Genomic DNA, 24,563 nt, shown 5'->3' with positions numbered 1-24,563 from the left:
ATGTGTGTAATATATACATACATTTATATATTTTGGACGGGCCCTGTCTAGTAGTTGGTGTGTATGAGGTTCTCTCTCTCTCTCTCTCTCACACACTCTCTCTCTCTCTCTCTCTCTAAAGTATGTGTGTGTTTTGCTGTTTTGGCTTTATCAGTATCACGTAGGTGGGAGAAACTCATTCTCGAAGGTGACTGGGTAACACCTGCCAGTCTTTATTTTCCCACCGATTATAGTCAGGCTCCCGTTTGTTGCCTTTTCTTCTCGACCTTCTTCCAAGCATCGATCTTATCGCTGTGTTTCTGTTTTCACAGATTCTTAACACTGGTCTGCCAAGATGAAGCACAACAAATAGCTTCCTTCTAGGAAACCCTTTCTTTTAACAAAGCTGTTCCTATTTTTCATTTTGGCCTTGTTTCATGAAAGGCGTTTGGTTGCCAGGAAGGCTTGTCATGCATTGGACCTTCACTCTGTTGGCATTCCTGTGACTAATAGTTGGCTATTAATTATAGACGTCATCCAAAAAAAGCTGGTCTTCGGAATATGGCAGCTAAGTATGCCTGAGGATCTTGGCATTCTATTTATTATCTGTGCTGCATCACTTTACTGTGACCGGAACTAATAAGTAAGAAGCCACAGTTATAAAAAAAAAAGAGAAGAGCTTTCGACCGTTTGCACGACGGTCTTCTTTAGCCAAACTGTCGAAAACTACCTTCTCCAACCATTTGTGTATTTTGATAAATACAAGTCTTGCTCAGGTACTTAACTGTGGCTTTTTCTTATTGTGTTAAGAAACTGAGATATGAACCGTAATCTCTTGTCAGTACTTGTTAATGTGCTACCTTGGTCTGAAGTCTGCTAATAATTGCTATGACCCCTTTGTAACTATGTGGATATCCAAGCCAAGAGGAGTATTTTGGGAAATGGTCATTCTTGGCGTTACTCTTTTGAGGACTGGAAGACAGAAGTCGATACGGTGCGTTTCTTAATATACTGACCACCAAAGTAAAGGTCGTAGTCGTAGTCGGTGATATTGGTGTTGCTAGAGGTGGTCGTTGGAGTTCGTAGTGGTAGACTGTACACTGCCTAAGTCATAAGAGGAATCTTTGGTCGTCGTGAAAAGTCGCTGTGTGTATTGGACGTTCGCTAAAACCTTTTGAAGTTTGAATAGGCAGCGTCAAGCATGAATGGGCTTGTGGCATGTGGTCCCCCACCTGCCAAGATGTGCTTTTCCCATGCATCTTCGTTTGAAAGATGAATTTGTTATTTGCGTTTCAGATAAAGAAGACAAAACTGTCACGTGCTCTCTCAGGTGATATATTTCCCTTGATAGAAAAGGGGCGTCTTTTTGCTCTCTCTCTCTCTCTCTCTCTCTCTCTCTCTCTCTCTCTCTCTCTCTGAGCTGAAGAGAGTTGTATCTTCATCCTTCATGTTCGGCTTTGTCTAGAACGCTCTAGATTGTAAAATTATGTGCATGTGCGCCATGTTTGTGGCATCTTATGGCCTCGTAGATTCTGGCGCCAAAGAATGCCACGTGTGAACCGAGCGCACGAGGGGGTGCCATGATATATTAATAGAGGAAATCTTTTACTTTTAGGGTTCTTCCAAGACAGGGGTTTCCAATTGACCGTCCTTTGAAGAAATTGCTTTGTCTACTTACTTGTGATCTTGCTTTTTTTTTTTTTTTTTTTTTTTTCTTTTTTTTTTTATTTGCTATGTTGTTCGTTCGAAGTTTCCTTATGTCTACTTTCTTTTAATCGTATGGTTTTTTTTTTTACGTTACTCGTACTAACACTTATTTAAAATTGTAATTATGTAGATTTAACCTGTGTGAAAATGTTCACATTTTTTTAAAATTAGTTTTTTGTGTACAGTGATGTTCAAGGTTTAATCTGCTCAGAACAACAGAACTTATTAATGTATGCCTCACCTTTTGCTTCTTAAATCTCTCTCTCTCTCTCTCTCTCTCTCTCTCTCTCTCTCTCTCTCTCTCTCTCTCTCTCTCTCTATGTGTGTGTGTTTGTGTGTGTGTGTGTGTGAGAGAGAGAGAGAGAGAGAGAGAGAGAGAGAGAGAGAGAGAGAGAGAGAGAGAGAGGTAGGTCAGCAATGAGGCCATTTTCACCATCTGCAGCAGCAGCGTAATTCAACCGTTCTGAAGGTGTGCTTTAGGTCCTGTTCCACAGTAGAAGACGGTGATTGATATTCATTCAGAATAAATGTAAATCTAGATCCGTCTGGCCCTCGTCAGTGTACCTAAGTTTATTACTATTGCAGGGATTACAACTTCATTAAGAAAAGGCCGACTTCGCACTATGTAATAATGATGACGCAAAGTTTCGTAGAGAGAGAACAAAAGGGATGAAGGCAAGGTCTTGAGACTAGGCTTAGAAACATATATTACCTTTTACAAAATTTTCGACTGTTAGGAAGTGTTTTTACGCTGACAGGTGTAAGTGGGGAAAATTGTTGGGGAAGACACATCCGTTAAGTTCTAGGATTTTATTTTTATTATTGTTGTTACTCGGTTATACAACACAAAAAGGCCTCGGAAGTTATAGTTATGAAATTCCAACAACGTCCAAATCGATTGTATTTATCAGCTTGTTAACCAGTTCGGGGCTATTTTTGGTGAAAGCGGTTCCACGTAGAATAATTTACTAAGTCGATTGCAAGAGCAAATCTTCCAGTGACTCATAATTAGTATTCCCCCTGAGAACGTTGCCTCGGATCGCACCGGATTCAAACTCGCCGCTACTGGGTTTCTGCACTTCAGAGTCCAATCACAAAGGTGCACAGTGAGTAGTTTTCACTTTTCCAGCTGCAAATATGGTACTGGTGACCGCGGAATATCGACCTGGTGAACCATATTCGCACAGATCTTTCCAAATCGGCGGATGCTTTCATTCGGTAGGGCAGTGAGTCTGTTGTTTGCTAATTGCATTCAGCGTTGGCCGTGTATTCTAGCATTTGGGCTGATCAGCTTCAGTCCGAACTATTCTAGCATTTGGGTTCAAACGTTTTGCCGAATATGAAGATAAGAAATGTCAACGTATTAAACTTAGATGGTGACGAATATTTTAATTTTAAGCTCTCCGTTTTTATATAATTAGTGAGTAACTAAACATTACGGAAATGACGTGGCTTTGAATATGTTTTCCCTTTGTCTGTAGCTGCTAGTTATCATTGAACAATGAGTAATTGAAAGAGCTATTTATAATAGCATTGAAACATTTTTGTCTCTCTTGACTTCATGACTTGCCTGCCATGCCAATGTACATATGTTATCCAATGTAAATGCTGGTTTCTCTTGAGTTAAAGGTAGGTTTTGGGTGGAGTTCGGGAAGGTTGGTGTTAGCTAATACTTTTTTTTATAATGGTAAGCTGTAGAGACAGAAGAAAAAAGTACTTATTACGTACTTGAAAATTCTGTAGGAGGAGAAAGTTGACTGTACGAAGGTGGGCTTTTATTAATATTATTAATAAACTCCCAGAGGTTGAACCAATCAAAGTCAGGGTGAAAGGTGGGAGAAGAGAAGCGGTTAATTCATGTCGGCACTTGGAATTAAAAGTATCCGAGGTAGAATGAGGGAAGAAGAGGTCATATTAGAATTTGGTGAAAGGAAGATAGTAGCAAGGTCTCAAGGTTGAAGTCTAACCGATCCCCCTCCCACACCCTTTGTGTGTGTGTGTGTGTTTAGCCAACTTTCCTTTATGGAAGAAAGATGTGGGTGTGTAATGCGAATGAATGTTTTGTCTACCCCGTTGATTGTAATGCCGTTTTGAGCTCACTTGATAGAATTGTGTGGTCGCGGAATGTAACCTTTGCCAAGGAAACAAACACATCGCTTGATGTTCGACAGTTGTAAGTTATCTAGAGTGACGTCACATCCTGCACCCACATGAAACTCCAGAGCTTACGAAAGTTGAAATAAAAATGTAGTATGGGATTAACATTTTGCCAGCGAGGAAGAATGTCATATTTTGATTTATCAGTAATTCATTCCTTTACGAGAGAATGCTGTTAGGTAATGCATGTTTTGAAACTCATGTTTCATAGTCTTTTGTGTGTGATTTATTTGATAAAAGGAGATGATCTCAGATTTCAGATGTATTTTTCTCCTCTTCTGTGGCCATGATGTTTGGGTGTTTGCAGCGTCCATTATCAATTATCTTTAAATTTTTTTCAGCCAGGTCGTTTGCCTATATCTCCAACACTAAAGGATTAGTTCATTCATTTGTATCTTTCCGTATTCCTGGGAATGTCATTATTGCTAAGCGGTTATAAATAGAGTTGAAACTTATCGCTGATTTTTGTAAAGAAAATAACCTGCTCTGACGCACACAATCCGCAGCCTCCAAGTGGGATGTCATTGCTCGTGTCTCTTTTGGTTAAAATACGTCTACCAAAGAAAGTGTAATAATTAAGACGTTGAAAACCTGCAGTGAACCGTTATTGAGCCATTAGTATGTCCTGTAGGGCTTTTAGTGGAGTAAAACAAATCCTGAGGAGTGGAAAGTGGAATAAAATCAGTCATGGATTTGGGATGGAAAATATGCATCCTCGTAGGAATTGCGATTGAATTAAACCTCGTTGGATATGGAGTGGGCTAAACAGTGATCAGTATTGCTGCTTGCACTGGGGTAAAGCCAACCTTGTAGGATTGCCGTGGGAAGTAGCATTGTAGTAGGACCTAAGTAGGACCTCAGAACTCCGATAACATATAGCCAACTATTTACCCCTTAGGGGGTTAGTGGTGTCAGTGCACCTCACGGGTGTACTATAGGCATTACTTAGAGTTCCTTGCAGCGTCCCTTCGGCCCCTAGCTGCAACCCCTTTCACTCTTTTTACTGTACATCCATTCATATCTTTCTTCCATCTTGCTGTCCACTCTCTCCTAACAAATTATGACATAGTGCAACTGCGCGCTTTTCCTCCTGTTACACTTTTCTCAACTCCTGTACTTTCAGCTTTCCTTTCAGCACTGAATGACCTCATAGGTCCCAGTGCTTGACCTTTGGTCTAAACTCTCTATTCTAAGCCAACCTCATCACTGTGAGGGAGAACAACTCGCCTGCCTCATGAGGCCTATTGATGCCGTACTGTCTGTTCATCGAGATAGGCGGCTAAGCAGAGTTTTGATGACGCCTGATTTTTGCAGGGTTTCCTTGGGCGGACTGTCGTCACCACCGTCAGGTACGATTGTGCATAGCCTTTGGAAAAGCAGTACCTGTATGATAGTAGTTTTTAGGTTTGAGAGCCTACTTATGGCAGTCAATGCCATTGGTTTCGCTGTGGCGGGGGAATTCTACAATTTCTGTCTGTCCAGTTGAAGGAATGAAGAAATTGCAGTTTACTTGACTCATTTTATTTGGAAAGTAAGTTCGTTTGTGGCCGGTTTATAATAGTTGAAAATGTCATCGCCTTGGCCCTGTTGCAATATTTTAATCATATTTATAGACTTATTGCGAGCAATTTTCATATGGATATTTACATTCACCAGTTTCTTTTTGCTCATAGTTGACGATGTACGTTGTCTTTTGTGCGTTGTCGTTAAAATATCGTTTCCAGTCTCTTTTTAGCAAGTTCATTTCCTTTTGTTTTTTTCCTTAGTATCTTCTTTTGCTCTTCCCCGGTCTCACTGGTCTTTAAAGGCAGCGATATTTTTGGCTTCTGAATGGATATTTTTATTCATGTGGAATGACATTGTTAGTTTTCTGCAAAAGAAAACTATTGAATGGTTTTGTCTGTCTGTCCATCCGCACTTTTCCTGGCCGTCCTCAGATCTTAAAAACTACAGAGGTTAGAGGGCTGCAAATTGGTATGTTGATCATCCACCCTCCAATCATCAAACATACCAAATTGCAGCTCTCTAGCCTCATTGCGCGTCTGCCACCGGCCACCACAGGGCCGTGGCCTAAGGTTCATGTGCCGTGACTGAGTTTTTCATGAAACATTACACGCTGTATAGAGAACTCGATCACGCCAAAGAAACTTCGACGCAATTTTTTTTTTTCTTTTTTTTATGAGTATTCTTCACATGATTGATCGGTATTGGATTACAAGTTGCCTATTAGTCATGATGTGATAACAAGACTTCCGCAGAATATTAGCTCGAGACAGCTAATGGTCCAGCTATACCCTGCGGTTCATATATTTAATTATTTCTTAAAATAATTGCCTATGTTTTGCGTAAATCTAAAGGGAGTTGTATAAAAAGTTTATCTTTTGCAAGTGGTGCGGTAAATGTATATATTACACATGTACTGTTAAAAAATGATTACACGTGTTGTATCCCTAAGGGGGGCAGTGCCGTCAGTGGACCTCATGCGGTACACTGTGGAGGCATTACTTGAGGTTCTTTGCAGCGTGCCTTCGGCCCCTAGCTGCAACAACTTTCGTTCTTTTTACTGTGCCTCCTTTCGTATTCTCTTTCTTCCATCTTACTTTTCACCCTCTACTAACAATTAATTCATAGTGCTACTGCGAGCTTTTCCTCCTGTTACACCTTTCAAACCTTTTATACTGCCAATTCCATTGTACTTACCTAATTAGTTTTCTTTTTAGCTAATGTATGACAGTGTTGTATGGATTCTTGCTAATAATAATAATAATAATAATAATAATAATAATAATAATAATAATAATAATAATAATAATGGTAAAAAGACAGTGGCAAACTAGGTGCCACGTAATGTGTATCAGTACTCCCTGACTTACATAAGAGTACTGCCTTCGTTAAGCCAATGTTTATTTAATGGCCTTGGCACGGAGAGGAGACACTTGGGGAGACGGGGAGACGAGCAACGTGCATATCAGCTGCGTATCCCGATCATATCAGTTATTTGTCATATGTTATAAATCATTTGTCATCTCTTACGTTGATGGTCATCAGTATTAGCAGGTCGAGACATTATACGGTATGCGATTGTTGCTCATATGTGGGACACGAGGACATATGGGAGTTATCTTATTGGCATCAAGTTGAGGATTTTGATCTGAACGGCTTGACTTAGGAATGTATCGAGGTATTGAGTGGCCGGAAAAGCTGTTCAGGTACACTTCATGTAAGAGGTGTACTTTTCAGTGTGTTTGTCTTATACTGTTACGTTTAATTCTATGGCTTCTACTAAATCTAGGCAAAATTCTTCTTGGTTTTCTGTATCATCTTTTGAGGAATGATTCTGGTTCTGCTATATGATCCCAAGTTGCATTTGGTTTTCTAACTGATTTTTTAAGCGATATTGTTCTCTTGTAAAGCAAATGTATGTGTCTCCAGATTTTATATGTATACATATACAGATATGCATACATATATATATATATATATATATATGTGTATATATATATATATATAATATATATATATTTATATATATACACACATACATAACATATTTTTTGTAGACTTATTATTATCTTTCAAGATTTCCCCCCCTGGAAGACGCTGCTCTTCATTTGGATTTCAAATCAACTAGAATTGCATACCTCCTTTGTTTTATATGTCGCCGCCAACAATGAAGAGACCCCTTCAGAGAGGTTTTGAGAGACTTGGCTTTGTTTTTGTCATTTTTTTTCATTGTTTTGTGCGCGCGCGCGCTTTTTTTTTTTAGGGGGACAGGTGTCCACAGTAAAACTGTTCGGGAGGGTGAAGTTAAGCCTAATGTAAATTTAGATTATTATATGTTCGTGTAGTTCGTTGAGTATTTTATTTTCATTAATATACTTCATGGATCATTTTCAACTTAATTTTTATGGATTCTTGTGGTGCACTTTAGGCATTACTTAGGTTCTTTGCAGCGTCCCTTCGGGCCCTAGCTGCAATCCCTTTCAATCCTATTACTGTTCCCCCGTTCATATTCTCTTCCATCTTACATTCCAGCCTCTCCTCACAATTGATTCATAGTACAACTGCTTTGAGGTTTTCTTCCTGTTACACCTTTCAAACGTTTAACTGCAGCGCTTAATCGCCTTATGGGAACCAGCGCTTGGCTTTGGGCCTTCATTCTATATTCTATTCTATTCTATTCTATTCTATAATATCTTGATTATCTCTTTAAGTTATCTCGTCGATGACCTAAGTTGTGACGCCATGGTACATTTTTACATCAATCAGTCAATCATCAATCTTAAGTTATCTTGATGTTATAATGAAGCCTCACTGTTTGGTCCGTGATGTCATGTCTCGTTGTCATATATTTGTATTCAGTTGACTGCATTAGTATTAAAGTGATCCCTGTTTTCGTCCATGGGTACACCAGGAAGGAATCCAGGTTGCCACCCCATCCAGCAAAAGAAACTAAAAGATCTTTCTTCGGTAGAGACCATTGTATCTGTTTTTGCTTTTAAGAACGCAAACATTATTCATGGTGTGAGGTGGACGGACCCTGTGGCAAACACGGGGATCAAAATAAGACTTTTTGCTGGTGTGGCTGTCGCGTCGTCTTGCATCCCAGAACGACCCATTGACCAAGAATCAACTTTTGTTTTCAGAGGTAGATTTGATCTGGTTAAGTGTCTGGATTACAGCAGTTGGTGTCCTCGTTTGTTCTTCTATCTGGATTGCAGTGGAGGGAGCCCTAATTCAGCCGTACAGGTTCGTATGGGTACATTACCGTGATCGTGTCAAGGTTGTTCGGTGTTGCAACGCTGAAGAAAGCTGTTTCTCTAGAAGATATTCACGGTGATGTTATTCAGATGAAGTATAGATTGGGCAGTTGATTCTTAATAGGATTCTCATACTGATAGTTCCGTTCTTTATGGAACTTTTATTTATACTCAGAAAAAAAGGGGGATTCTCAAATTGGTTGTTCCGTTTATTATAGATCTTTTATTTATACTTATTATACTAAAACAAAAATGGGGTGGATTCTACTGGTTCGTTATGGATCTTTTATTTTCTATATAAGGGGGATTCTCATACTGATTGTTCCGTTCATTATGGATCTTTTATTTATTTTCTATAAAAAAGTGGATTCTCATAGTGATTGTTCCGTTCATATGCATCTTTTATTTATTTTCTATAAAAATGTGGATTCTCATACTGATTGTTCCGTTCATTATGGAACTTTTATTTATTTTCTATAAAAAAAATGGATTCTCATACTGATTGTTCCGTTCATTATGGCACTTTTATTTATTTTCTATAACAAATGGATTCTCATAGTGATTGCTCCGTTCATTTTGGATCTTTTATATATACTCAAAAACAATGAGTGAAGTGTGGGTTGTCATTAAAACTGGAAGTTCCTGGAATTGTTAAAAGCTGCCCAAGGTGAGGTTATTTTTAACTCGGGGCATTTCAGAATGAACATACTTTGGGATTTTTTTTCTTGGTTAATTACCTCAAGGGGTGCTGATATCCCTGGGCCCCTGGCGTATTTACCCCGGGGTTTGGTTACCTCAAGGTGTGCTGATATCCCTGGCCTATTTATCGGGTGATTCGTTACCTTAAAGTGTGTTGATATGCCTAGCTTATTCACAAGAGTCGTGTGAATATATTTAGTTTTGGAAAACTCATAGGCAGACGGTAGATTCAGCCGTTTAAATTTTGGTGGAGCGGATGATGGTTGTAAATACGTGGACTTTAGTTGCTGCTGAAGTTGAGTTATAAGAGGTTGTCTGTCATGTTAAATTTTATGTCATTTTATGGAGCTCTTGAATTTCATAGATGTATTTTATTTGTACGTAGATTTAGATTTTTATAAAGATGAAATAATTTAATTTTTATAAAGATGAGAATAATTAGTCAGTAAATATGTTTTTAGTTGAGTTTACACATTTCTAATTACATCAGTGAGGCAGGAGAGAGAGAGAGAGAGAGAGAGAGAGAGAGAGAGAGAGAGAGAGAGAGAGAGAGAGAGAGAGAGAGAAATTATCCATCTATAGATAGCGTCAAAAGTCTCTTAGTCCGGCACCACTTGATTACTCACTATGACGTCAGTGATAACGTCATACTGACGTCTTCTCTGACGTCACAGTGGCCCTCTGTCTTCCTGCAGGGAACTTTTGCTTGTCGTCGGGTATTGGGTTAACAGCTGTGCTTGACCTTCGGCCTTGTTTTTAAATTTTTATTTACTTATTTATATATTTTTAGCTGATAGATAAGTTGGGTGAAAGAGGCATAAGAGCAGTTACCTAGTTAACCATGGTAGGGAATAGTAGTCTTATTAGACAGCTGCATAATGCCCACATTCAAAAGGCAGCTTTTCAGGCCAACGTCAGTCATCGACGCACGAATTTGGGGGAAAGTTTTCGTGTGGGAGGGGGTTGGGGGGGACGGGATGCTTTAAAGCTTCAGGATAAGGATCTCCACAATTATTTTTTCTCTCTATTATGAATGTTCGATAACTTCTAAATGTTTTTTTTCAGCCATTTTGCAGTTTGCACGCGAGGATGTATGACTTTTCTCTCTCTCTCTCTCTCTCCCCTTTCATCCATTCTGTCGTAACAGCGTCAATGACCTCTTCTGTCGCAATGCATGCAGGCGTTGACTTGTATCAGTTGATTCGTGACGATGCTTTTGTATCAGGTGGCTGGTGACGATGTTTTATGCATCTGAGTTTTTATCTGTTGGTTTTTTTTTTTGTTATGTTTTGTTTTCACGTCTTCACACACACACAGTCATCTGTTCTTCGGTAACTACTGTTACAAAAATAATGACCTTAAAAGTAGCTCTATTTAAAATACAAGAAGAAGAAGAAGAAGAAGAAGATGATGATCAAAATAACGACGACTCCGAAAGGATAGATGGGTTATGGACGTGAGGGAAAGGGGAATTTGCGTGTTTGATGGGGAAGGGGAGCCTGCATGGCTAAAGAGATGTGGGTGGAAGTTTGCGTGCCTCGTTTTGGCTGTTTTATTTGCTCACAATTCGTGAAGAGAAAATTGTTATCGAACGACACCGGTAGAATTTGGAACAAGTTTTACTCGGCCGTGAATTTAGGTTAACCTTACTGCAGTTTTTAACGCGTCTAGTTTTCGACTTATCTGTATCTTTTGTCAGTTTTATTATTATTATTATTTTATTATTATTATTATTATTATTATTATTATTATTATTATTATTTTCAAAATGAGCCCTATGAGCTATTGAACGAAACTACGCGACTGTTAACCTACAAAGGGAACTGGTATTACTGCTCATAAGAATTACATTTAATTTATGTGTTTACTCTTTTCCTAGATAGAATCTCTGGCACACCTTAGTAACTGCCTAGTGTTATTGTGACCCAGTTGTTCGTGTAAGAGGCTCCTCCATGTTGTTCTGTTTTGCGAAATGCCATTGAGCCTTGTTCAAGGTAAGAGACATCTCCGCTATCTCCCTCGTTGCCTATTTCCCCCGTGTAGACTAGTTTTTAATTCAGTTTTTTTTCTCTCTCTAATTTTCCATCCAGAATGGAGGTATCAGCCATCAGCTCTTTTAACGCGGTTTTGTATGGAAGGAGAACCATTATTGACGGGACTGCTTTTTAGAAATTGGGAATAGAAAAATTTCCAGTCTTGCATAACATTTCTGGGAGTGATGTTATTTTTATGCTGATGCCTAAAAGATGCGTTAGGATTTCGTCTTGACATTTGGATATAGCGTCAAAAATGTAAGTCATTTTTGTGATGATCACTGAACAGAAGTAATTCATTCAATTCTCATAGAAAGTTGCACAGAATAGAGATGAAAGCCATTGAGTAGTCGGTGGGACATCTGAGAAGTGATTTGATTTGATGAAATTGAGATTGCCACTCCAAGAAGCACTGGGGGGCACTTTCGGACATTCAGAGCTTAAGGCAGTGAAAGAGGGAGTTAGAGTGGCTGGACAGCGAGATAGAGATCCAGAAAATGAAGGTGAAGAAGCACAAGGACCTGAAAGTGGAAATGGGGCGGGTACCCCCCCACCCCCACCCATGGAGAGAGAGAGAGAGAGAGAGAGAGAGAGAGAGAGAGAGAGAGAGAGAGAGAGAGGTAACGTCAAAGATTCATAAGTCGATGCAGGCGGGGGGGTGGGGGGGGGTCTCCAAGGGATGCTGCAAATACCCGCCAGAACTGCCTACAGTGGGGTGCACTGGCAGCACTACCCCCTTACGGGGACAGAACCGATGACGAAAATGGATACAATAAAGACAGAAATCACATGAATAGATTACCTGAATCAATTAGGCGGTATAACAATGCGCTTTAAAGTGGTATTACAATCTCGCCTGAGGTTGATGAGCTTTCAGGTGTAGTCTCCGCTGACCTTGTTGGACTTTACGAGGAGGACCCTGAATGGGGTTTGTATTAACGAACACGTCAAGTAAAAGAGTGACACGTCAACATAGAGAGGCTGTCGACACTAAGGCACAAGCGCCTCAGTGGCGTGGTTGGTTTGGTGTTTGCTTCTCACCTCGGTGGTCGCGGATTCGATTCTCGGCCATTCCATTGAGGAGTGAGAGATGTGAATTTCTGGTGGTAGAAGTTCACTCTCGGCGTGGTTCGGAAGTCACGTCAAGCCGTTGGTCCCGTTGCTGAATAACCACTGGTTCCATGCAACGTTAAAACACCATACAAACAAACAAACAAACACCTGGGCACAGTAGGATGAGGAGGTTCTCCCGTCAGTTGAAGATTCTGAATCCTATAATGATCACCAAGCGGAAACCCCGTCGGGGGATAGTGCTGTCAGTCCACCGCACGCGGTGTACTGTAGGCTTTACTGGAGATTCTTTGAAGCCTGCCTTGGGCCCCTAGCTCTAGCTACAACTCCTTTCATTCCTTTTACTCTACCTCTTTTCATATTCCCTTTCTTCTATCTAACTTTCCACCCTCTCGTAACAGTTGTTTCATAGTGCAACTGCGAGGTTTTCCTCCTGTTATGCCATTAGACTTTTTTTTTTTTATCATCAGTTTCCATTTTAGCGCTGAATGACCGCATTGGCCCCAGTGCTTGGCTTTTGGCCTAAATTATAGATTCCATTCCATTCCACCAAGCGAAGAAATTCTGAAACATTGGCGCTATATATAATGCTATATATTATAGGGTGATGTTTTCGTGTTGGTTCTCGCATCAAAACCAGAGAAAAATATTATTCCTAGAATAATAGTCTTATAGTATTATCACCGTCCTGTAGATATATAAAGCCTCACCAACAACCTGACAGAATTAATGACAGATTTCTCAAGTGCTTTAATTGAGTGAGGTCAGATTCTTCCGTAACTCTTATATCGTGATGTGGAATAAATCTGTGCCAGAAGTCTGGAATTGATTGAATACGTCTAGGGCGGAAGGTTTAACTGCCTCGAGAGAGCCACGCTGTTCACTGCAGGTCGAAATGATTAACTAGAAACCAGAGGAAGGGAGAAAGTCCCGATAGCCTGCAGATTCTTTACGGCGTACGAATGTCGGCTGTCGCTGTTTTCAAATAGGTTTCTCTCATACCCGTTTTTTTTTTTTTTTTTTTTTTTTTTTTTTTTTTTTTTTTTTTTTTTTTTTTACGGGCTTTCCAAAATTTGAGTGTTAGCCGGTTTGTGTAGATTGAGTTGGCCTTATGCCAGCACGGGTCCTTACCTGTGTAGCCAGTGTTCAAGGAAATGTGTGTCTTGGTATGGACCCCTGGACTCTTCCCAGCAAACGTGTGTGGTTAATTTGTTCCTCCCAACGTATATTAACGATGAGTGTATGCGTGAGTAACTGATATAATAGCAGTTTGATTTCATCAACATGAATTTATGCATTTGTTTTCAAAATCTGCATCATCTACGAGCGCACGCCTTCATTGACGACCGTCGTTCTTGACCTCCTGTAAATAAATTCAAAACAAAAGGTAATGGGAATCCCTTCCCGAAAGAGCGTATAACCCTTTCTCTAGAGGGAAGTTCGTAGCCCTTCCCTCTCCTCCCCTCCCTCTATTTATATCCCCTAGCATCACCCTCAAAACACAACGAATCCGTTCGTCTAATAATAGCAGAGTGAGAGAAGGGTGATGTCTACAGTTTATGAGAGAGAGAGAGAGAGGAGAGAGAGAGAGAGAGAGAGAGAGAGAGAGACTGACTCTTTACGGATAAGATGGAGAGGCCTATTAGGTCTTATGTAAGCTTGGATCTCCCTATCCTCCTCTTCCTCCTCCCACTGTCGAAGAGGTCTTCAGTAGATTCTTCCGCCGAAACCTTCTACTTGAATATTGGTGTTTGTGATAACTTAGATTAGCTTCCTTTCAAAGTTTTGACTTCTATTCTCACAGACTTTTATTCTAACGTACATTTGATTATTATTATTATTACAAACAGTTAAACATTCATGTCGAATAAGTCTAAATTGCCATTGGCTTTAACGAAATTGTAAAGCAAGTTTCCTTGAAAAAAAGAATGTCTATTTGAGAAGCAAAATGAAAATAAAGGAAATAACATGAGAATGAAGAAGGGCTATCTTGATCTTGACTGCTAACTTTCGTTCATTGTTCACTGTTATTCATTCCGACTCAGCACTTTGATTCTAGTTAATCGTGTATAGAATTGAAGGTGTTGTCCTCGTTCTTTCATTTCAATTTTGTGCATAAGAAAACTTTATGCCGCATTTGTCTGTTCGACCGCATTTTTTCGTGCTTGCCTTCAGATCTTAAAAGCTACTGAGCCTAGAGGGCTGCAAATTGGTATGTTGATCATTCACCCTCCAATCATCGAACATAATAATTTGCAGCCCTCTAGCCTTGGCACTTTTAATTTTATCTGTGGTTAAAGTGTGCTATAATTATGTTCCTGGCAACGATTTAGGACAGACCACGACTGGGCCGTGATTAAAGTTTCATAGGCCGCGACTTATTCACCATTATACTGAAACCGCCGAAAGATAGAGCTAATTTCAGTAGCCTTCGTGATACGCTGTACAGAAAACTCGATTGCGCCTAAGAAACTTCGGCGCATATTGACGTGCTTTGAGATGTGTAGATCCTTTGGTTCATCTGACTCTTAAGTTAATGACGCCTCTGGAAGATTTGTAAATCCGGCAAATTCGACAAGAAGCCCATTCCGAGAAATGGTAATGCCACCTTAGTTTCCTCCGTTTCCGGTTTCTTCAAGTAATGCAGTACGACCATTCAGGGACGATTACCGAAAAACAGGCGATTTGCAATTTTTTCTTCTTATTGCGGCCTTTTGAGACTTTGTTGCTCAGTAAAGTAACTAAGGTGATATCCATAAATTTGGGTGTATCAACAGCTAGCTGCGTATAAATGCTCTGTGTTTTAGGTATATAGATGGATGGGTACCCAGTTAAAAACTTCAGGTTTTGGACCTGTAGATACTTATGCTGAGTACAGTTTTATCGATATATCATTATATAATAGAAGTACAAATACAGTCATACGCACACATGGATTATCTATAAGGGCTTCGTATCCATACGACATTGCGTGATCACCAAGGGAGAAAACGCAGTCGATATCTGTCCTGCGTATTGACCAAACTATGCCCCGCGTAACCCGAGACGTTTGGTGAAGTAAGTATACTGTACTGGCCATGTGGCTCGCCCATTGTCGCAACATTCCATTCTCAGGTGGAGTGGTGTGATCTACATAAAGCGTTTCTAGAGTTCGAGGTTTCCGCCGGGCTCGTCCACAGGTTTCATTCTTAAATGAGAAGCGGAAATGAGAGCGATATCAATATCAAGAAGGGAAAGAAGTGAGAAGGGAACCAAAGGAACGCAAAGCGATCCGCGTTTTTTCACACAGTAAGTGCATTTTTCTCTTCTTAAGGAGGCTTTAAAGGAAATGCAATAGTTTACATTGTGGCTCTGTTATGTATTATATATTATTTATATATATATATATATTATATATATTATATATATAATATAATATATATATATTATATATATATTAGGCTATATGTGTGTGTGTGTGTCTGTATTTATATAATTTGTGAATAGTGTATGTGAATTAACGTGTAGTCTTCTCTCCTTGTGTTGTTGTCGGAGAAGACTGAAGTCATGATGAGGATGTTGATGTCATCTGGTGTTGAGCCAGAGTGAAGACGAGTGGGAGCCTGAGTGTGGTATTGTCACACAAGATGGGTTGATGTAGCCTGACTTTGACTACCCAACCCCCCCCCCCCCCCCCCTCCCCCCTCCCCCTCCCCCTCTCACGGTCTGTTTTCTATTTCTTTTGTATATAATTACACGATGGGAGGGAGGTCGAAGCGGGGAGCGATGGGATATCGCTGCACAATATTGACGTAAAGAAAGTAAGAGAAAGAGACAAATAAATTATGTTTAAGTCGTGAGGATCAGATTGAAGACCCGTAAATTTTTGGTTGGATTTTTGTGAGATGAGTCAAAAACTGTGACTTAGCTTGTAGCGTTTTATAGCTGTATTGGTTTTCATCATAAAAATACGAACAGAAAATGTGTAATTTAATTGACAGACAATTACGATGGTAAACTAACATTAAGTAATGTCTCTTATTCCATCACTATCAATCAGTTTAACTTTAAAGCAAAACTATTAAGTTTTTACTGCAAAAGTGCAATTAAAAAATGAAAATGAATATTTTAACTTTAAAAAGGTTGAGTAGAAAATCAGAGTTAAAACTAAATGGGTTTGAAAGAGTCCTATTTTGAATTAAATCTTCAGATTTTAAAGCAGTCAGATTTTAAAAGTAAATAATGACACTTTAAAGTGGAGAAAGTCAGATTTCAGGCGAATTTAAACGGAAACAAATCGATTTTAAAGCGGAGTACGCCAGATTTCAGAGTCGAAACGGAAACCAGGTTCTGAAGGGAGACGTGACGTAGAAAGTCACCGCATGAGGAGAAGCGATCTTCTACTGAATGTCCTGCCGGGCTGCTGTAGAGTGATCTGGCCATGCCGTCTGCAGACCCTAGATGAATTTGAAATATGTCTCGTTATGCAACGGCGAACGAAGCTTTTGCAACCTCAGTCAGACTATCGTGCACAGTGCAGTGTGCTTTTTCCTATTCAGATGACCCATGTCTCTCGTGTTGGATTGCTTTTAGGAGTTCTCCTACGATTCTTGAGTTTACTTGATTCATTATTACGTATATATCTTGTATGATACCCATGTTACTGTGATGAAAATCATTTGGCCTCACAAACAAACACACACACACACACACTATATATATATATATATATATATATATAAATATATATATATATATATATATATATATATATATATAATGTAGCATGTATATACCTGTATATGTGTATGTATAGACTCATGTATATAAATAAAGGAATAGATGAGAAACATCACTGTATCCACAGCATGCATCTGCTTATGCGTCCAAGGTATGTGAACAGCGTACATCTTTTGTTTCACGAGAAACACTGCTGGGAAGGGAAGGGAAGGGAAAAAAAAAAAGGGGAAGGGAAGGGAAGGGAAGGGAAAGAGTTGGGAGGCAGCATCGCTAGAGCATCCGAAAGGAGATGACAAGACCCCAAGAGGAAGGGAAGAATGGATATGTGCCAGATGAAGAAGCCCCAGGGAGGATGACAGTTGGGCCGGTTCATGAGAGAGAGAGAGAGAGAGAGAGAGAGAATGAGAGTGAGAGGGAGGCCCGGGTGGTAAGGAGGAGGAGGAGGAGAGCGCTTGGTGCCAGTGGTGGGGTTGGGGATGATGCCTGGGGGCGCCTGCTTTTGGGGTTCTGGGCGAAGGGGGAGGTGGGGGGGGGATGTTTGTGACGGCGTCGGCATCGATGACTAGCAGCAGCAGCAGCGTAGGGCGGAGAGCCAAAGGAGTTCGGGGAGAGGGAAGAAGGCTGCTTTGGTGGGTTGGTCGGACTCGAAGGTAGGTAGTCGAGGGGAAGAGAGGGGAAACCAACCTCCATGCGGGAAGGCGGGGGAGGGCAGGGGGGTTTAGAGGCTTCTCGCATCCATATAAAGAAAGTAGTTGGCACACACTGTCCTTTTTAAACTCCTGACTACCCACAATCCTTACCTTTTACCACTCCTCCTGCCCCCTTCCCACCCTCCCACCACATTCGCCCTCCATGTGGGGCCCCCCTCCTATGCACCACCCATCGAGGTGCTTGTCTTGCCTTCCCTACAATGTAAACTCCTCGTTCTCTGAATCCCCTCCCCTCCCCCTTCCCCCTTCTTCCCCCTCCACCTTCATTCTTTTCCCTCGCTTCCTTCCTTCCTTCCTTTGTTCATTTCGAAGCCTCCTTTACCCACCTTCGACGGTTATCTGTGGCGGCGGCGGCATTCCGGGCCAGCCTTACCACGCTCTACAGATGTGTCATATGGAGTTGTGTGTTACAGATCCCTGCCATTTTTATTTAGATCATCTAGACGCTTCGCCGTCTTGGCTTATTTTGAATTTCTTCCTGGCGCGTAGGGGTTGATAAGTCGATAATATGGGTATTTTTCCCCTTATTTCCTATACATATGGGTGAGGGTTTATTTTTTTTTTTTATAATTCAAGTGCATTCAAGGCACCCAGGTTTCTGCCATGCTACTGTAGATGATTGAAAGGTCTCTTAGCACGTGTTCATATGATCATGAAGATGGACACTTTGGAATATTGCCATTAAAAATAACCCATTGATGAAAGCCTTTCTTCCGATGACTTTCCCGGCGTTGTGCCGCGGGACTCGTGAGACCGGAGCATACCAAGAAACCTCAAGTATTGTGGGTAGGGTTGTTTCCCCTACCCCCGGGGCACGAAGCATATTGATTTTGGACAACACACTGTTGCCACCACACCAGCAAGCCTAGGAAAAAAAAATCACCTTGCTGTTTTGGCAGGTACTGGCATATTTTGCATTTGGGGGCAGGCTTCAGCACGTGAGGATCATGAAACCAATTCTTTAGGGTATCAAGACTGTATGTTTTTGTTATAGTAGTTATTATGTATGACCTGAAATAAATTAATACCTTCCCTAGTTTTTGTTATATTAGTTATTATGTGTGACAGAAATAGTTATTACCTTCCCAGTGGCATAGAATACTATGTATGTTGTCGTAACAATGAGACAAGAGAGGGAAGAATACGTAGTTAAATGCAGTCATCAGCAGCATAGGAAATGAAGTTATCCTTGATGAAGAACAGCAGTTGAGAAATGAGAAAGATGAAGAGAGCGCGGCGAGGGAGGGATTTCAAAGTGGCATTTCTGCCTCTCTCAGACTTGAGCATCGGCGTTCATGAGAGTGCCAGGAACACGGCTTCTCAGTTTTGTTTTTCTCTATTGTCTCTGTTTTGCGACGAAAAGTCCAGCATATCTTTTGGCACCGGGCAGTTTGCATTATGCTTCATTTTTTACTGTAGGAAATTAAAAAAAAATCTTTGAAATGACGTCATTTTGCAGTAGTTTAGGATAGTCAGTCTTTTATGAATTTCTATTGTGGATAGATATTGCTGACATGAAAAGAACGAATAAAGTATGCGCAGAAGTTTCCTCATTGCAGTCGAGTTTCCTGTACAGCACATGATACTGTATGAAACTCTCAGGCTCGGTCCATGAAACTCAGCTGCGTCCCATGAAACGTTCGGTCACGGCTCAGTAGTGGCCTATGTTATTGGTACCTATAGCGGTGCAGGCTAGAGGGCTGCAATTTGGTATGTTTGATGTATGGAGGGTGGATGATCAGCATACCAATTTGCAGCCCTCTAGCCTCAGCAATTTTTAAGATCTGAGGGCGGACAGTTAAAAGTGCGGACGGAAAGACAAATATTCATCTCAGTAGTTTTCTTCTACAGTAAACTAAAACTGTAAATAGGCTTCATCTTATTACTAGCAGTGACTAAACTATAAACATGCCTTTTTTTCTATTTTAGCGGTGCCCTTTGGTATGGTGTCACCACTTGAGATGAAACCATCCAATTATCCCAGCCACATTTCCCTACGGAGGTTTCTTCGAGGTTATTGTATGTAGATATCGAACCAATTTTGTACTAATAAAATGATGGCGTTGGGCTTGTTTTTCACGTACTCTATTGCATGACAAGTAGGTCTATATTTATATATTTTTAGCTTGTTTTTAATTTCACATGGTCTTGATGTGGGGGGGGGGGGGGGGGGATGAAATGAGTGTGCGCGTCATATGATTGTCTTAACCTTAATTTGATCCAAAATAGTCAAACCAATTCGGCGTTGTTAACCGTAGCCAGTGCGACACATAATTTAACCAGATCAGTCAGTTGCAAATTTACTCAATTGGAATGGGCGCTTCGGCAGTAACAGTTATCAAGGAGACTAATTGTTCGGTAACTTGAGTTTGGTTTTTATGACCAAGAGATGATTCATGAAAGGTTTGCTGTAGACACTTTCGGTTCCAAGGTTGGGGAATCTCGTCATTATAGTCCCAGATTTTCTTTCTTGAGGGATGAAAGTGGATTAAAACGCTCATCTTTCAGAATTTGGTACCCTAGGCCCAGGGCATTCCACTTGACTGTCGGGCACCCTGTTGAAGATTTTCAAAAATGCCAAGAATTCCAGGCTTGGAGAATATGATACTGGAACATAGAAAATGGTTTACAGTAGTCTTGCTGTCTCTTTGATTGCTTTCATGATACTTTGACCTTGTAGTTAGAATAAACGTTTTTGAATTATTACAGGAGGGATCATTACCACTAGAAGATATTCACCAGTATTGAACGAAGAGATATCGTCGCGGGGTAGTCAGTTGTAAATACATTTATATCTCGTTCATTTGATGTGAATATATCAATAGTTCGCTTTCTCTCAGGTTCCAGGTTCTTTATCGTTCTGTCGTTAGTCCTCTCAGGGAAGAAACCTTCTCTAGATTGCGGGAAATATAATTTTGTGAGAGAGAGAGAGAGAGAGAGAGAGAGAGAGAGAGAGAGAGAGAGAGAGAGAGAGAGAGAGAGAGAGAGAGAGAGAGAGAGAGAGAGAGAGAGTCCTCTTCCTTTACCTTTAGAAACGTGCTCCTCATTTTACGTTCCTCAGTCAATATTTGAACACGGCTTCACCAAACAGACGGCTGATTGCTGGAGAGGCTTACAGCACTTGTCTCTGTGACCACAGTCTCTCTCTCTCTCCTCTCTCTCTCTCTCTCTCTCTGTTTTTATTCTCTTATTTTCCCCTCGCCCTTACCATCTATAATAGGAACCTCCTCTTCATGGAATAAGTGCCCAGCCCACAATGAGGATGGAGCTGGATACAATATGATGCTCCATTACCGCTTGTCTTCGTTTAGGCTTCGGTATTAACAATTTTCATTTTGCGCGCGCTCGCGCCTGAGAGAGAGAGAGAGAGAGAGAGAGAGAGAGAGAGAGAGAGAGAGAGTGGGGGGGGTCGGAGGGCTTGAGTAAACAGAGTGAATTTGTGAAAACATTGTGTGTAACTTGAGAAGAAAAACCGAGACTCGGATATTCTGGCAACGCTAAGCCTTATTTAATTGCAAGGCTGATTATTATTTTCGCCCAGGCTCCAACTCGATCTTATTCGCTAATGACATTGCGCCTTTATTGACCTCCGAACTTTATAAAACATAAGTACTATTAGCGTTGATATTATATTCTGGCACTGTTAATTACAGCTCATTTCACTTGCTCTAGACATTTTACCAATGGTATGGATTGCTACTCTCTCTCTCTCTCTCTCTCTCTCTCTCTCTCTCTCTCTCTCTCTCTCTCTCTCTCTCTCTCTCTCTCTCTCTCTCTCTCTCTCTCTGTGGCAGTTCTGGTAATGCATCTAACTCACAACCGGGCGATTCGTGTTCAGTTCACGAACTGGATCCGTGAAATCCAGTGAGCAATTAAATCAGGTACTTAATTTTTAGTCGACTGTTGTGGGCAAAACGGGGGAGTGCCTTGACGAAGTAATCCCCCCCCCCACCCCCCACTCTCTCTCTCTCTCTCTCTCTCTCTCTCTCTCTCTCTCCTCTCTATCTCTCTGCATTCCATTGACACAATGGTTCGTTTAATTTTTCTCACACACACACACCCCGCCCACTATTTGCCGGAATAATGATGTTTGAATTTCGAGTTTCTTGACTACTGGGATAAGCGATGCCTGAGGTAAACTCAATGGGACAAGGCTCGTATTACATTGAAGTGGCGTTTGTACTGTACCCGAAGAACTCGTGTGAGAGTTCGAAATAGGTCGCAAGCTATGAGTGGATGTAGAAAAATGCAAACATATTTCTTAATTTAAGCGACATGTTGCTTTAACTTCATTATTGGCATTGATTTTCAGAAAGATCGAAGAAATGGATTTTACGACTCTCTCTCTCTCTCTCTCTCTCTCTCTCTCTCTCTCTCTCTCTCTCTCTCTCTCTGACGGCAAATAAGATTTTCTTTTAAGTTTTATTGATTGAGGTATTACTCTTGAATCCCTTTTCGGTAACAGTCATAAGTATATACCCAACGTTTATACGATTCCATGGGGAGGGGGGGGGGGGTTAGTGTCGTCAGTGTACCTAATGTGGTGCCCTGTAGGCATTTAAGTACTTAAGGTTCTTTGCAGGGTCCCTTCGACCCCTATCTGCAACACCTTTCATTCCTTTTGCTGTACCTCCGTTCATATTCTTTTTCTTCCACCTTACTTTCCACCCTCTCCTAACAATTGTTTGATAGTGCAACTGCGTGGCTTTCCTCCTGTTACACCTTGAAAACCTTTCGACTATCAATTTCTCTTTCAGTGCTGAATGACCTCACCGGTCCCAGCTACCTGCCTGACCTTGGGTCACAATTCTAAATTGCATTCCATTCCTAAACGATTCCATGTTCGTGATTTCCTCTTGTCTTGTTTACAGGTATGGTGGAATTCGCAGTGAGAGCCTCGTAAATATCCGGACACATACAGTATGTTGATTTCTCTCTTTTATTGTAGCATGGTCATCGTAGCTTTTCTTAGGCCTTTACTCGCTGTTGTAAAGTCATGTCAGTAGACCGAGATATCCGTTGCTATTTTGAGTATTTTAGAATACACGGGAATGTGATTGACACTGATATTTTAGAAACATTGTTTCTTCATTTCTAATGCAAAGTTGATTCGAGTAATGGAAGGTTCTTGAACACACACACACACACACACACACATATATATAATATATATATATATATTATATATACACGTATATATATACGTATATATATATTATGTATATATATGTAGTTTATATATAGTTAGTAAGTATATATATATATATATATATATATATATATATATATATTATATATATATAGATATATACACGTGTGTGTGTGTGTGTGTGTGTATGTGTGTGTGTGAATTGTATATATATATAACTTCATTTTAAATGCAAAGTTGATTAGGGTAATGGAAGGTTCTAGAACACACAACACACACACACACACTAATATATATATATATATATATATATATATATATATATATATATATATGTGTGTGGTGGTTGTGTGTGTGTGTCTGTGTGTATGTACATATATATGTATGTGTGAACGTATATTCGTATTTTTACTGTGTAATTGCTTAGTTCTTGGGTCTTTCTGTGCTAGTTCATGATTGTAATGTCATCTCAGAGCTTGATATTTATAACATGCCTCAACATTTTGAAGAAATCGAATTGATGGATTGTATTTCATTGGAAATAAAAAATTTACACTATGTAAAAAAGAAAAATACGGAGGTTTGTGTTAAAGACAATTCTCTTACATTCAGCAAAATTGTAGTCTAACTGACGACTTTCTGTTTATATTAAACGTATATTTTTATGTAAGCAGTTAAGTATTACGTTAAAAAGAAAAGATGCGAAAACTCAAATAAGTCTATTGAGAGCATGTCTATCAGTATATTCCTGTGATTGGTCTGTGTAAAGTTCTTGCTGCGATATTCATGTTGCAATTGGAATATGAGTTGTTGTTCTTTATTCTAGTATGTTTAGATAAGTTGGTCTGAAACAAAAATATCTGTACTTCGCTAACCAAGATCACGAGGTTTCAAGTAATAGTTACTTGCAGATGACGGTAAACTGGTCTTCAACTGACGTAGTATTTATATCTAGTTTATTGCTATTTACCTCAGCCGTCGCGCAGCATGCTATTTTTAGATTTTATGAGATGCTGAGATAGTAAGATTGCCGGTTCAGTGGATCAGGTCAGCCGCTTATTGTAAAACAGTTGTAAAGTAATCATTTTTATTATTACAAGAAGCAGGTTTGGTGGAGACATTTTTGTCGAACTGTATATTGCAAACTGGAGAGACGTGCGACTCAATGCAATGGTTTCTTAGGACAAGTATCATAATGGTAGATTGGGGGGGGGGGGGTGCGCTGTGAAACAAGATGTCTGACCTCCAAACATCATTATTAGCATTCTCATTTTTTTTCCTTTTCTTCTGCCACACTGGCAAGTCTTTTGTCATCCATTGTGTTTACTTGAACTTGGTTTTTAACTCCCCTTCGTTTCGTCACGTGGCTTATTCTTGAGATCAATTAGCTGGCTTCCTGCCTTCCTCTCCTTCTTTGATCTTATCTAAAAATAACCCTTTCCCTTTAATGAGTGACTAATCCAGGTTTTTTCCCCATTTCATTTATTTTCCTCGCGTTCTCTCTGCTTTTACCCTCGCAAATGCAAGTTCATTTGTCATTGGAGCAGTTCGCAGCACTCCCTTTATTCTCCTTCAGGCC

At 40.2% G+C, this 24,563-nt stretch overlaps 1 protein-coding gene across 17 annotated transcripts in view; it reads left to right on the top strand.

The window, feature by feature from the left end:
- The window catches only part of LOC135226765 (plasma membrane calcium-transporting ATPase 3-like), a 538,460-nt gene that overhangs the window by 273,120 nt on the left and 240,777 nt on the right, over positions 1 to 24,563 (top strand). For 5 of the 17 annotated variants that reach the window (XM_064266482.1, XM_064266499.1, XM_064266506.1 and 2 more), the window contains one exon: positions 22,707 to 22,755. The exons of the other annotated variants lie outside the window; for them this stretch is intronic. The gene's annotated coding sequence lies outside the window, so the exon portion shown is untranslated. The remainder of the gene's footprint in view (positions 1 to 22,706; positions 22,756 to 24,563) is intronic. 17 annotated transcript variants of the gene reach the window in all.

The sequence above is a fragment of the Macrobrachium nipponense genome, chromosome 20 (genome assembly GCF_015104395.2).
Source record: "Macrobrachium nipponense isolate FS-2020 chromosome 20, ASM1510439v2, whole genome shotgun sequence".
Taxonomy (NCBI): Eukaryota; Metazoa; Arthropoda; class Malacostraca; order Decapoda; family Palaemonidae; genus Macrobrachium; species Macrobrachium nipponense.
This window is presented reverse-complemented; position numbering and strand designations above follow the sequence as displayed.